The sequence below is a fragment of the Prorops nasuta genome, unplaced genomic scaffold, assembly GCF_024137725.1.
Source record: "Prorops nasuta isolate Cenicafe-Biocafe unplaced genomic scaffold, Cenicafe_Pnas_1.2 PNAS00008, whole genome shotgun sequence".
Lineage (NCBI taxonomy): Eukaryota > Metazoa > Arthropoda > Insecta > Hymenoptera > Bethylidae > Prorops > Prorops nasuta.
The window spans coordinates 8688481-8702627 of record NW_027116805.1 but is presented as its reverse complement, the minus strand read 5'-3'; the positions used below and the strand labels follow the sequence as shown (position 1 = coordinate 8702627).

The 14147-nt window shown below is 39.8% G+C and overlaps 1 protein-coding gene across 3 annotated transcripts in view; it reads right to left on the bottom strand.

Moving 5' to 3' along the window:
• Pde6 (phosphodiesterase 6) overlaps nucleotides 1-5310 on the bottom strand; it is a 30778-nt gene extending 25468 nt beyond the window's left edge. For 2 of the 3 annotated variants that reach the window (XM_066730127.1, XM_066730128.1), the window contains exon 1: nucleotides 4895-5310. The gene's annotated coding sequence lies outside the window, so the exon portion shown is untranslated. Of the gene's footprint in view, nucleotides 1-4547 lie in introns of all 3 variants that reach the window. The other variant, XM_066730126.1, reaches the window with a different exon arrangement.
• Between the last annotated feature and the right edge of the window lie 8837 nt (nucleotides 5311-14147).

Here is a 14147-nt window from a genome sequence, read left to right as displayed (position 1 = left end):
TAATAGACAGCAGCAAAGACGTTTGCATTAAAATATCGATGAGCTTTAGTATCTCTTCTGGATTTTTTCCACTGGATTTATATAGGAGACATTTTTTTCTTTCACAATTTCCTATTCCTGCGAGCAAGGGTCGAGCTTATCGAGCTTTCCTCAAGGCTGAATATTTTTTCCGTCATCATTTTTTTGTCATCTTCAAAAACTGCTACTACAATTGATTTTACTGTGAAATTGAATTTCAGACAATATAATAGGAAAGATGTTTATAAGAAATCTTGCCTAGCTTATGTAGATACATCTTTGTAGATTTTTCCCATTCGATTTATATATGGAAAGAGTTTTGTGTGCTTGGTTTTCCCTCAGTTTCTATATATATATATATATATATATAGAGAGAGAGAGAGAGAGAGAGGGAGAGCTCTCATCGAGACTCGTTGGGGAATGGCAAGAAAACGGCTTCGCTCACCATTATCTACTCCAACAGTCCAACCTGCTTTCCTATCTCTTTCCACATCTCTAATCGTCCCAGCTAGCGCTTCGCTCCTTCTTCTTGGTGCGGACAATTTGTTCGACTCTCCAGTCCCCCACAAACACGTACACTTTTCCCTGCTGGATTTCATCATGCTGCAAGCTCGCCAAACCATGCAGACAACGGCAGATTCCCCTTAGACCGTATATGTACGCGTCTTACCTTGCAAATTTAAAAATCCAAAATTCAAGCCTGTGCACCTCGCCATGCGTATCGTGTCCCTCCAAACTAAACTATCAGTGGAAAAAGTCAAAAAGCTCGAGTTAAAATTCTCTCGAACATTATTTACATTTCACTCTCTCTCTCTCTCTCTTCCTCCGTAAATCTATAGTCACATCCTTTTCTCCTTTTTTTTTTTTGCATTTTCGATGCATACAATTTAAATGAGATACGATTATAAAATAATTGTAAGATCATATTAAACTCCCTTGAATAAGGAGGGAGTAAAATATAATTATTCGCAAGATGTTATTATTCAAAAGATAAAGTAGCTTAGATTTTTATTCTCTTTGTTGAATAACAGTTAATCCAGCTTCACACTGAAAGTTTACCACGTGTTTGCTCCCTCAGCTTTTACGTTCAGTGGGTAATATAGTGGAACTCATTAAATATCCATCAACGTGTTCAGTTTTGTACGAAAGAGAGCTATACTCGGTCTTCTCGGTGCTGGTGCTGTGTGTTTGGTTTTTTCCAAGGGTATACATGCAGAGACTGTTGGAGATACTCTCGAGAGATGGCCAAGCAAAACAAACCCCTTCGATTTGTGCCACTATTTCCAAACAACCTGTCGTTCGTTTCGCCACTTTCTTGCTGCAGTGAAAAATATCGCAAAGGAAAGGTTCGCCTTTCCCCTCGACTGCTGCGCAGCCATTATTGCACGCGACTATATTTCTCCAAAAATCAATTCAAAAGCTCAAACTCGCAACTCTAATGGTGAAATTCATCTTGACACACGCGCGTATCTCGCTCCACTTTTTCTTCCAATTTTCATTAATGTCCAAAGTTGACTTAATTTCTGCGAGGGATACCATCTTCTCAGCTGACATTTGCGCACTATCCGCTTCAACACGACTCTCTCTCTCTCTCTCTCTCTCTCTTGCACACTCTTCTCTACTAAAAACTCTCTACATCTACTCACTCGAAAAACTTGTTTTTTCTTTGAAAATCCTTTCTTAAAATGCACTCTTGCTTTTAATTGCTCATTAATATTTGTGCCTGAATTGTTGTTGCGAAACTCTCCCTCTCTCTCTCTCTCGCTCTCTATTACAATATGTACGTTTCTATGAAGCCAACAGCCTAACCATTAAAATGTCACTGCATGAATATCGGCCGAGATTTTTCTAAAAGAATTGAGGCAAGTTGATTGGAGAGAGAGAGAGAGAGAGAGAGAGAGAGGAGTGGGTGAAGGGAAGGCGAGAGAGCATGCAGGCTTCAGCATCCCCTTAAGTGCGAGAGTTTTCTACTCCTAATCGTCTCTCAGCATTTTTTCCTGCACCATTTGTTCTCACCTGGAACGAGACAGCAATTAAGCTCAGACTCGTTAATTGAAAAGTTTAACCTCGCGCACACATTGCACCGTTTACGGTCCAACGATCCCTGCATGGCAAAACTTGAATCTCGCGCACTACAATGTATATACCATTTTCCTTCATAAACTTTATCCCCTTACAGCCAACTTTTCTAAAATACCCAAAGTTCATTGCTCGCGCGCTTCTTATTTCTCCAAACTAAACAGCTATTACGAAGCCTGAAGACTCGAATGGATCTCTTCCTTATCTACTTTGTAGCACTTTAGTGGTAAATCTCATTTGTGCTCAGGCTTGGACCGAATTCCACAAATCTATATAAATATATATATATCGACCTTTGCTTTCTTTGCCTAAATCCAACAGATTGTTCAATCTTAAAATTTCATCTTATTTTATCCACTGTACGCGGTTCATTAGTATAGTCTGCTTCATTCATTCTTGTTGAGAATCCACCGCGAGACTCTAAAAATTAAAATACTTATCTTTATTTGATAAATCATGCGCATGCAGATTCATTTGTTGGGGTAAACGCGCGCTTATATAAAGCTTCTCTTTATACAAAATAACTCGTAGCTCATCATCATTATACTGCGTGCTTCGATATGTTTGCAAGTAACTTTAAGCTCCATCCTACTCAATTTTTAACCTCAACTTTCAACTTTGTTATTCACAGACTGATTCTTAAAGTTGGGCTAAAACTGCGTCAACTTAAGGACTTGAGTTTCACAGCTTTTAGGTCTACATTATAAAATATTTCTCACTTTTTCTCTTACCCTCTCACACGCGGGCGCTACGTGTTTACTTTTTAAATCCTCCGAGTCAGTCCAGCTTTATCTCTGAAATTTTATTTCTTCTTTTTATGTCTTTCCTCCTATACATTTTATCCGCAACAATATATTCGATTTGCCTTTCAGCTCATCTTTTTCGGAAAAACGAGTGCATGAAATTGATAGAAATTCAACTGGTATCTTTGCTTTGCATGGTCTCTCCCTTTCAGACTAATTTTTTCCCATTCGCTTTTGCAGCTTTTGAGCGATTCGATTTTATATACGTACAATAGATTCATAGATTGGCCTCTCAGCTTTGATTCACTGGATCATCTTTACGATTCTACTTTTCCCATGCACTCATACTTTGTCGCATTGCTTTAAAATAAGTTTCCACGAAAAATTTGTAGAGCGATTTATACCTGGTAGCTTGGCTTTCAGGTCTATTTAATCGAATTATAAATGTTTCAACTAGTCAATAAACTTGCAGTGTACGCGAGCTTTACTTTGAACGCGTATATGCTTTGAAATTTTGCCATCCAAGCCACTTTTATTTTATTAAATTATATATATTTGGGGTAGCTACATGATACAAGCTTATTACCTTTATATGTACACAACTTTTTAGACATTTCCTCGGGGTCGTTTTACGTTAGATTATTTTTCTCCGTTACTTTCTTCAACTTATTTATTCCTCGCATGTCATACTAATTTGTTTTCTTTAATCTTTTATCATATTTTTGTCTCGCACGAACGTTGATCATTCTACAAGAATAATATGTAAACGAAGTAATAATATACTACGGTCGAATCCCTTTGATGTTAAAATAGTTGCGATTATTTCTGATAATCCAATCATTTTAATTTCTATTTAACACAGAGTAATTTTAGCTTTGGGCCATATTAACAATTATTTTCTTACTCGCGTCTAGTCCATTTTTACGTACGTACGTTTCTCCGTAATAATTGTGAGAGCCACGTGAAAGTATATAGCGCAACTAAAAAATTTATTTCTACCCTTGGAATCTTTTTGATTAAAGTTTTAATTTTTCATCAAGGATCCAGCAAGGTGAATTAATTCAGTATGTTTAGGTTTCGTAATAAATTGCGTGTCTTCTCGATGTTTCGCTTTTTCTCCCACACATGTGTGCAGCCCGATTAATAAAACTTTTAACAATTAAACAAATGGGTAATCAGTGCGCTTTGACAAGTAGGTTAATTAGATATAGGCTTACACGCGCCTCTACCACCCAAACTACGCGTCACGTAAAATCCCGATCAAAGTTTTAGTCTTCCAATTAAAAAGGAGGAAAAGGAAAAGGAAAGAAAAGCTCTCAAGTTAAATAAACGCTGAATTCTTGATTCGACATTTGCAGCAATATAACACAAGCTCATATTTATATATAACGAAAGGTGAAATCTAGTGGCAAACCCTCGACTCTCTCCCCCCTCCCCGAAACTTGCTACCCTTCGCCCAAATCTATCATTCGGACTCGGCATCCCCCCGACTTATCAATAAAGCTAACAAGTACCAATCGCAAGTCCACCATACACATATATGAATAATACAGTTGAATTTATTACAAGTGGAAAAAAGTTGGGTAGAAAAGTGGATTTACACTCTTCTGATGAAGCAATAAAATATCGAGCGAGGCCCAAAGGTTTGACCTTCCAAGTTACGGATCAGCAAAAATAATCATAAGAAAGAATTCATCTTTAATTTACCTCTCCCGCCATTTCACATCAACTGGAAAAATCCAATTCGCACTAAGCACGAAAAATCCGAGAATCACAGTTTTCTCCACTGTGCAGGGAAGCGGTAGGTAAGAGAGTAAAGGAGGAGACTGAAGAAAAGAGACGAGCCAATGGGAAGCACCAAAAAGAGGGACTGGAGAGGTCTCTTTTCGACTTTCTTTCTTCGGTTGGTCACAGGTGTCTGGCTGGCTGGCTTCTCCTTCTCTTTGGTTCTCAACAATTTTTATCGTAGCTCGCGCGAAACGTTGAAAAATCTTTGTTCGTGCGCTGGATATAGGTGTGTGTGTGTGTGTGCGCATATATATATATATATATACCGGAATAGCCGCAGTATACGCACGAATCCCCGGCGGCGTGACGCGAAACCGGGTAGAATTCAATGGAAATAACGTGGATAATTTGAGGAAAAGGCTACTGGTTAGATTGGCTGCGGATGGGGAGGGGAGGAGGGGTAGAGCACGGGTCGTTGGGGGGTTTTCAAGGTCGAGGGGGGCCCGTGTCGGGCCGGATCGGGTCGGGTCGGGTCGGGTCGGGTCGCGTGCCCCGCGGCGTTCGGCTCGTTCCGGGGACGTCGCGACCGTCCGAAAGCTCCGAGCTTACTGGTCTCCTCAGCCGTGCTCCTCCGCTTGGCGCTTGCCCCGAGCTCTTCCTTCCGTCCGTCCGTCCGTTACCTCCGCCGCCGCCGTTGCTGCTGCTGCTGGCTCGGCCGAACGAGCGAGCCACGGCACGGCAGGCAGCAGCGTCGGCAGCCAGCCAGCCAGCCCGACTCGTCAAACTCCCGGCTACGCGTTTATTTTCCCCCTCCTAGCCAGCCCTCCCAGCGCCCCTTCCCCTCTTTACCTCCCCTAACACCACCCACGCCAACCCCACCACCTTTCTCCATTAGGAAAGATCTCCCCACCCCAAAAACATCATTTCTCTCTTACTCCATGCATCTATGCGCATGGCTTTCCTTCGCACCTTATTTACTCTGCTACCTTCGCTCCCCCTTAATGCCCAAAGCCCTTTCTTTTATATTTCCAGCCCCTCCATCACCTTTACGAGTCTCTCTCTCTCTCTCTCTCTCTCTCCGACTCGCACAGCCCACCCAGCCCACGCAAGATCTCAAGAAATTTCCTTCGTTCCTCCTCTCATCCTGCAGTGGTCGGTCGATCCTCTTTCTCCGCCTTTCTCCTCTCCATTCTCATTTATCCGAAAGATTGAGAATTCTTTCTTCCTCTCGATATCTCATAATTCTTCTACGTCGCTTCTCATCCGACTGTATAGTACTTTCTCGTTAGTCTTTGTTCCTGGCCGTTAAGGCTACATCTCCGTGCTGCTTACCTACTCTCGAAGCCCTCAACGGAGCTGCAGTCGTTTCTCTCGAGCTTTCAACCCCGGCCGACCGGCCGGCCACCATGCAGCCTTCACCAGGAGACTCTCTCTCTCTCTCGTAGTACCATGTATAGCAGCCTTGGGGGATGTGGTTTCTCTCCCCCCTTCCGGCTCGGTTTGCATGTGGTTCTGGCTGCAGTGTGCGCGTCTCCCTTGCTCCGATTTCTTCGTTTCCCCGTGGCGTCGCCAGGCCTCTCTTGCTTCCCCTCTCGTCACCGTTCCGAGGCACAGGCGCGCGCAAGCCTGCCTCGTCGCTCGCCTCGCAGCAGCAGCTGCAGAGATCGATATGAGCGCCCGCGCCGCGGCACCCGGACGCAGCATCCATCCCTCCCCCTTTTCCCCCAAACACATCCACTCTTTCCTCGCGCTATACTCTCGGCTCTCCTCCTCGTTTCTTCACCTCCTCTTTCGACCCCTCTCGCTCTCGTTTTCACTATTCAACGTTTTCAGTCTTATTTATCCTTCTCCCCCCTCCCCTCCCCCCCCCCCCCGCTAGCCTCGCTCGCGCTTCCATCCCCCAAACCCCCAAACCCCCTCTCCATCCTTTTCATCGTTTTTCTTTAACGCTATATAGCTGCTTCTTACGTCACTTTCGTCCTTCCCTTTCTTTTCTTACATGCACACATATTTCTCTCCTCTCGCTCCTTCTCTTTCCAATTTCTGCATCTACATCCATGCGCATTCCACCCCCTCTTCCTTGTTTACTTACGTCCAACCCGTTAATTTCAATAAATTTCTCATTCGCGAAGCAAAAACTCGAGGTGAAAAACGCTCTCACCTGAAACTATTGCGCTTACAGGAAGCACGTATTCGTGTTGCGTAATTGGAATTTAATAAGGTTTTTTGCGAGCAATTCCGCTGACGCTAGTCGCGTATTATATAAGCGAGCGTGGCTCGCTTTTCTTCTTTTGCAGAGCATGCAAGGCCTGAGAGGAGATGGTTCGTTGGTCGTATCCATATACATATACGCGCACGACTTATATATATACTGCAGAGTGCAGCCTGCACGACTTTTCTTGGAGCGTCGGATATCTTAGGATATATCACGGAATGTTTCACGAAGGAGAATCTCTTTTTCTTTCCCTATATTAACCACCTTGAAACGCTATAGAGACCGAGTATTCGCGATATATGTATATATATATAGAGAGAGAGAGAGAGATTGACTTTTGCGCCATCTACGGCAATCAACATTTTCTTCAGGAGAGCAAGTACCGCATATACGTATTATATGTATATACGATGCATGCATGGATATTAAGTTGTAAGCAAGGTATTCGGCTACTTGTTTTCACACAACATAAATAATCTAGGCTCGGCAATAAAAACCAATTAGAAGACAGCTTCGTCCTAAATGGACCTTTTTGGCCCCTTCTCTCATATAAGCTGTAGGCTACGATCGACTATACAGCTATACATATAGAGAGTACAGCTTTCCCGCACGCGATGATTTATTTTACTGGTCTGCCCAAACCAATATGAAATCCCAGCGACTTTATCGAATCTCGAGGTATTAGAAGCCCCTTTGCTTTATGGGAAAATTTTTGAGAGAACTGGCAATGGATGAGCAGCTTGTCGGAAGAAAAAGTCAATTTTTTGCAAAAATTCCAGGCTTTCGACAATGATTGTCACCTTGATTCGATATTTTGGGAAGAGTGGGAAAGAGATAGAGATGGCAAGTAATTTAAACTCTCAAAGGATTTAAAATATCTAAATCCAATATGAAACATGTGAATTTGGTGTTGGAGAAATATCAAGGTCATTTGTGAGAAAGATTAGGTTACGTACTAGCCTTCGTGGTTGTACATATACATAAGTGGAAAATGTGTTAGAAGAGCATGTGGGAACATTGAGTTATTTCAATAAATTATCCTTAACAATATTGTGCAATTGTTGTTACAATTGCAGTGTCATTTGCTGCCAAAAGGATGAAAGATAAATTATTCTTTCGGCCGAAACATACGTGTTTCATCAAGCGAGAGAAATTCTATTATATATAGAAGTCTGGCCACGTTTGGTCCATAACCACTGGTAATAAGAGCTATAAAAGAGAAACTAGCAAAAGTCCCTACGGATTTCCCGCATAACTTGGAGCGAGAGAGGATAATGTGTGTGTGTGTGTGTGTGTGTGGAAGTGTGAAATATTATTATTTATTTTTTGAATATTGCGTTTGGAGGTGGACATTTGTCTGGCCACTGCTGGTCCTTACTACTACGAGATAGAAAAAAGGTGAGAAACGCAAGTGGCAAAGCCAATTAAATTTTCATTGGCTCGTTCATATGCCTGTCTCAACGGGCCGACCAAATATGGCCCATTACTACTGAGGTTGAAAGCCATGAAAAAGAATTAAAGTGTGAAAAGTCCCTTTCAATTTTCCAGATTACCCGAAGGAAGGCACTGTGAAATTTACGAGATATAAAAAGCACCGGAGGGTGCCATTTTCTTAAACAATAAAGTCACCCTGGTACATTGCAGTATTGTGCTTCGTGGATATGTTCGATGAGAGCTTCTATATATATATATATATAAAGCGCGATCATTTCATCTTTACTCGCACAAGCCTTATTATTTATCAACGTGCGTTTATACTCTGATGCGCGCGGTGCCCCAATCGTAATTGATTTTAAACAACAAGAGAGGGAGTAAGCGTATACTTTCATTGATCGATTTTGTCATTTAATCAATTTTAGCTGACGCCCGGCCTATAGCGCCGCTTCAATTCTAGTTTCATTCTGGTGCAGCTATATAAATGCACCAGAGGGATGAGGTCAATGGCGAAATTGTAGAAAGAATGGAGGTGGGTGGGAGTTAAATTGATTAAAAACCGATGATTTTTATCGAGTGTCGCGTGGCGCGGCGCGGCGTATCTGATGTTATACGCCTTGCTACTAAATGAAAGTTTTGCTTGGCCAACCATCGAGGGCCTCGCACTATATGCAGGTAGGTATACATATATAGTACATAATATACATGGCGTGAATCGAATCGCGCGCGCGAATAAACCTACTTCTCTTTATTTTCTCCATTCTTTTATCGACATGCATCATGCACGTATATAGCCGAAACATCTCGGATTTCGATCGAGCCACGTACGCTCCTTAATAACCGCATCAGCCTCGTTTAAATTAATGAACGCCATGCAGCCTGGCCTGGCCTAGAGCATAGCTCCATTGGCTCCAATAGACTATAGGTTAATTCTCACAGCCACGCAGCAGCCTAAGCGAACACTGCCATGCTTTTTTACATTCGATCGAGAGAAAAGCGTTATTATTCCGCTCGGGGAAGATGGTGGGGGTAGTGACAGTTGTGCCTGCGTGTGTGTGTGCGGAATAGAGAAGCAAGTGTGCCAGCGAAAATAATAAAGAGGAAAATGAGAAACGTGGCGAATGCTGGCTGCTGTATATAGCCAGGATTATATCAGGCCCTCCAAGTCAATTATTAAACCGATCGATCAAAATCGAAAGGATACTCGTAAAACTTGAAAATTTTATAAACGACTTTTAACCTCGCATCTATCTACCTCTTTTTATACAGGCTGTCTCTTGATAAGTGCATTTCGGAGTACCTATACGTATAGTATATATACTCTTCAAGATATTAGAGATATATAGCTAAAATTATTCTGTACGCCGCGCGGAGGAACAATATTTAAGGAAATTTTTACTTTCAACTCTCGTGCATGCAATTGTACCCTCTCGTATATTTTCATTGCTATAGGAAAAATGATTGAATGTAGACTTGAAATTACCGTCCGACCATTAAAATACACCTGAAAATCAAGCATGCACGCGCGTACCTTAGAACAGAAGGCATGCGCTAAAATTTACTTTAATATTTTCTCCCTGTGCATAGTGCATGCGGGCATTAATTATATTTGCGAAAGATTTTTATTAACTCATGGAAATCATTTTGAATTGATTTAAAGTTTTGTAAAATGATATAACAGTATTTTTCCGCTAATAGATATAAATGTTAGAGCTATAGGCTTATTTTAAAATGTTTGGTAAAGAAATATAAGCATACGCGAGAAGCTATGGTTTAAAACTATTATTTTCCTCTCCGCTGCTGGAATATTAGTTGAGAGAAATAAGAAAAATACGTACCTATATATACGTATATTAGGGTGGTCGTTAAAAAAAAAAATTTTGACGGATCCCCAAAAACCACTAGTATTTGATGAGAAACTACAGTGGTTGAAACCTGTGGCCTGATAAATGATGGAAACACGCGCCTCAATGCGATCAAATACAATTTTCCAAGAATTTTACAGTTTTTCGCAGATAACTCATTAAATATTCGATTCTATGAAAAGATGCATATAACCTTTTCTCTGAAGAATTAAATTCTACATAATAAAGGTTCTATACATTTTTCTTCTAGAATGCATACAAATCGAGATATTCTTGAAAAATCAATCTTCTTTTTCGTTTATACACATTATATTGACATATGCTCATATGAATAATTATTTTTAGTTTACCGTACAATTAACATATTTTATTAAATTAAGAGAAATAAAATGTGTTACTACAGCGAAATAAGAATAACTACTCATATGAGCATATTGCAATATAATGTGTATAAACGAAAAAGAGGATCGATTTTTCAGCAATATCTCGATTTGTATGCATTCTAGAAGAAAAATGCATAGAACCTTTATTATGTAGAATTTAATTCTTCAGAGAAAAGCTTATATGCATCTTTTCATAGAATCGAATATTTAATGAGTTATCTGCGAAAAACTGTAAAATTCTTGGAAAATTGTATTTGATCGCATTGAAAGCACGTGTTTCCATCATTTATCAGGCCACAGGTTTCAACCACTGTAGTTTCTCATCAAATACTAGTGTTTTTTAAGGATCCGGCAAAAAATTTTTTTTAATGACCACCCTAATGTATATACATATCTACGTGTTTTCTCAACTCGGCAATGTTTTGAAAAAAGAGATGAGAATTTTTAAAGGTAAACCTATAGTATATAATTAGGTAGATTTTTTTATGGAAAAGCAACGAAAAGGAACACGAGGACTTGTGTGTTTTTGCAAATTATAACAAGTGTGGGTGGAATTCTAGTTTGAGATTAGGTCTATATAGAGGGAGGATTCGATAAGGGGATTGATAAAAAAAAAAGAAGGGAAGCGCGGGGTGCGCTAAGGAGATTTTAAATAAATTTGACAGTAAATTCTCTTTGAAGAAATGAAGTTTGTTGGAGAAGGGATCGAGGAGGGATCGAGGTGGGGGAATAAATTAAGGCGAAATCGATTCTTTCGAGCAGTCTTGAATATAAAGGCGCAATCAGGGTGTTAGGTTGAGGGGGTTCGTGGTGTCGCCCGGTTAGACAAATTGTCCGATGGAACTTTGCTGCATTAAAGCAGATCGAACGCCGCAGGGGCTCTCTCTCTCTCTCTCTCTCTCTCTCTCTCTAGAAAAGCTTAATTATAAGCAGTAGGTATACACAGGGTCACCAGCACCGCACGCGCGATCCGTAGTCTCAGAACTCACAACATTCCTATACCATCCTTCCTTACTCGCGTACTTTAACCAGACACGAGATGCTTTCGTCATTTCCGGCCCGTACAACTTTAACCCATACACTTCGACAATATTCGAAATTAATCTCTTATATGTATAAATATAAAAAGAGACGGGTACAATTGAACAAATGCTTGAAGGAGAAACAAAAAGCTTTTCGTAATTACTTTTACCTGGTAAAATGTCCCTTGAAAATTTGACATTTAATACAGTCGTGTTGTTCTTTCATCTATATGCTAATTTATTTATCGAGTAAACTGAGTATTGAATACTTATTAAAAATTTAATATTAATAAACAGTTTGAGCAAGCAATGGGAAATAAATTAATGAACTTGTATATATTCATCTCTAATGTTATTTTATTAGCTACATTTCCTTATTATTCTCTTTTCACAATTTTAGTCTCTCGGAAAGAAATTTGTATAGGTATAGTCAATTGTAATTTTTATAAGGAAACATTTTAACCATACGAATATGTTTTTTACTCTATACATACAGGGTGTATCAGCAATGATGCTTTTAATTTTAACCACGTATTCTTGGGGCTGAACCAAGTCGAAAAGTCATGTACCAATAGTACCGTAAAAGCATCATTGCTGACACACCCACCCTGTATATATTAAAATGATCGATTAAAGTTATATTTCTGATATTTTTATCGATTAGCTGGATAAAGAAATTAATCGACAGAAATGCTGTATGATTTCTTTGAAGTAATATATAACTAAACAGGTAGTTTGGTGGTGTGAATAAACTTTTGTTAAATGCAAATTGGCTGGTGCATGCTGGTTATAAGAGTTACGTGCTAATCTTATAAGAGCATCGGTCAACAATTATCCATGTTCTAACAATAAATTGTCGATAAGTATCACGTGCCCTTCTTATTTATCTATAATAACATCTTTTCCCTAGAAAATAGTTTTTACTCCAACGGACATAATTCTTTTTATATTCACTCCCTTTCTCTATTAAGCACACGTGTTTCTTCCTGATAAACTTATAATTTTCGTGAAATATCTCATCGGTCATCTTCCTGTAATATTTACTAGGCCTACAATAATTGAAGTATAACTCTCTGACATGTCAAATGTACATTTTCCATTCTTTTACCATTTGACTAGTTTACGTATAGTGGTTTTTTTTTATAGAGAAATTGATAAGAAAATGACTATAGAGTGTTTTAAAGTGAAAATTGTATAAGCAGTGGGCCTACCATTATAGATTTGTCGAAACATACACGTGCTGTTGACTCTTAATTATATGTACGTAGTAGAATAGGCCCTCTTTATATAGAAATTGCAAGATAACTCGTGCATGCTTTTCAGAGTCGAAGTTTTAACACGTACTGAACTCTGAAGCATATGCAAGCAACAATCTTTTTACAAGCATCTTTTCGCTCGGAAACGTTCAGTTTGAGCGGAAATTTGTTATACTACAAGTCTTTTACCGTATTTATTATATAAATCCGACATGCGTCCATATTACAGCAGAAGCGATAGGTTTTTTCAACTTTGCACGGAATAATGTCTTATCGCACGCGCGCGCGCATCGATTAATTTAACAGTTTGTTGCAATTTAATTGCGGGAGAGTGAAAGTTTTAACGCTATAGTTATTTTTACTGCAGGTATTATACAGAGTATTTTAATTGAGGAATATACGATGAATGGAGCGAGGGTGTGCAATGCAGTGTTGGCGATACAGTTTCGGTGTTGCTATAACGCGTACATATACTACACAGTTTAATTCCTTTGGATTAATATATATATATATATATATTAAATTGGTTGGCCGTGAGGACGCGCTCGCTATATTTGGTATGAAATTTGGCTTTCGAGGGGGAGGAGAAGCCGAAGGTTCTCAACTCGAGGGGGTACGCACAGCACGTACACTATACGTCGACACTGTGGGCCGAGCGCTAGGGATTGCGCTTGCATGCGCGCCTCAGAGGTATAACGCCGAGCCGATAGTCAAGACCGTCAAGCGACTCAGCTACGTACGTACATACGTATATTGGCAATGGGAGCTACGGAGGGCGGATGGTAATTTACTTGCTTACAAGTTATAACATCGAATTACGGTTGATGTCGCTGCACGCCGGGATGCAATAATGCAGCTAATGCAATTTCTCCAGAGTATCTCCATCGATGCATGCGCGTTCAATGGAAATCGGAAAAGCTTCAAATTCAAAGTATTAACCTCCAATGCACGGACGGCTCAATTTCACCTTTTTCACCTTTCTTCACCTTATCCAGTTTCTTCATTTCTCCACATGCACAAGAAACATCATTAGTTACAACTGTTGGGCTGTTCCCTTATTGCTCTCATGCGTGCTATTGCACTCGAAACAAGTTCGTCCCTGCAAATATGGTCCGCAGTGATCAAAGTGATCTGTCGTCAGTTTTTCATCAAATATCATTCATCATTGTAATTCTCTCAGGAGTTTTGATCATATTGTTATGTGAAAACAATGGACGATGACAATTATTCCAATGATATAATCATTATTAATTAAATGACTGTTTATTATCAGATTAACTATTATTACGATGAAATTTATTATAGTATATAACATATGGGTTGTGTGGGAAGGTGCGATTGATTAATTATGATATAATTGTCGCAATAATCACTGTTAATCAATTGGAAAACCCTTCATTATGA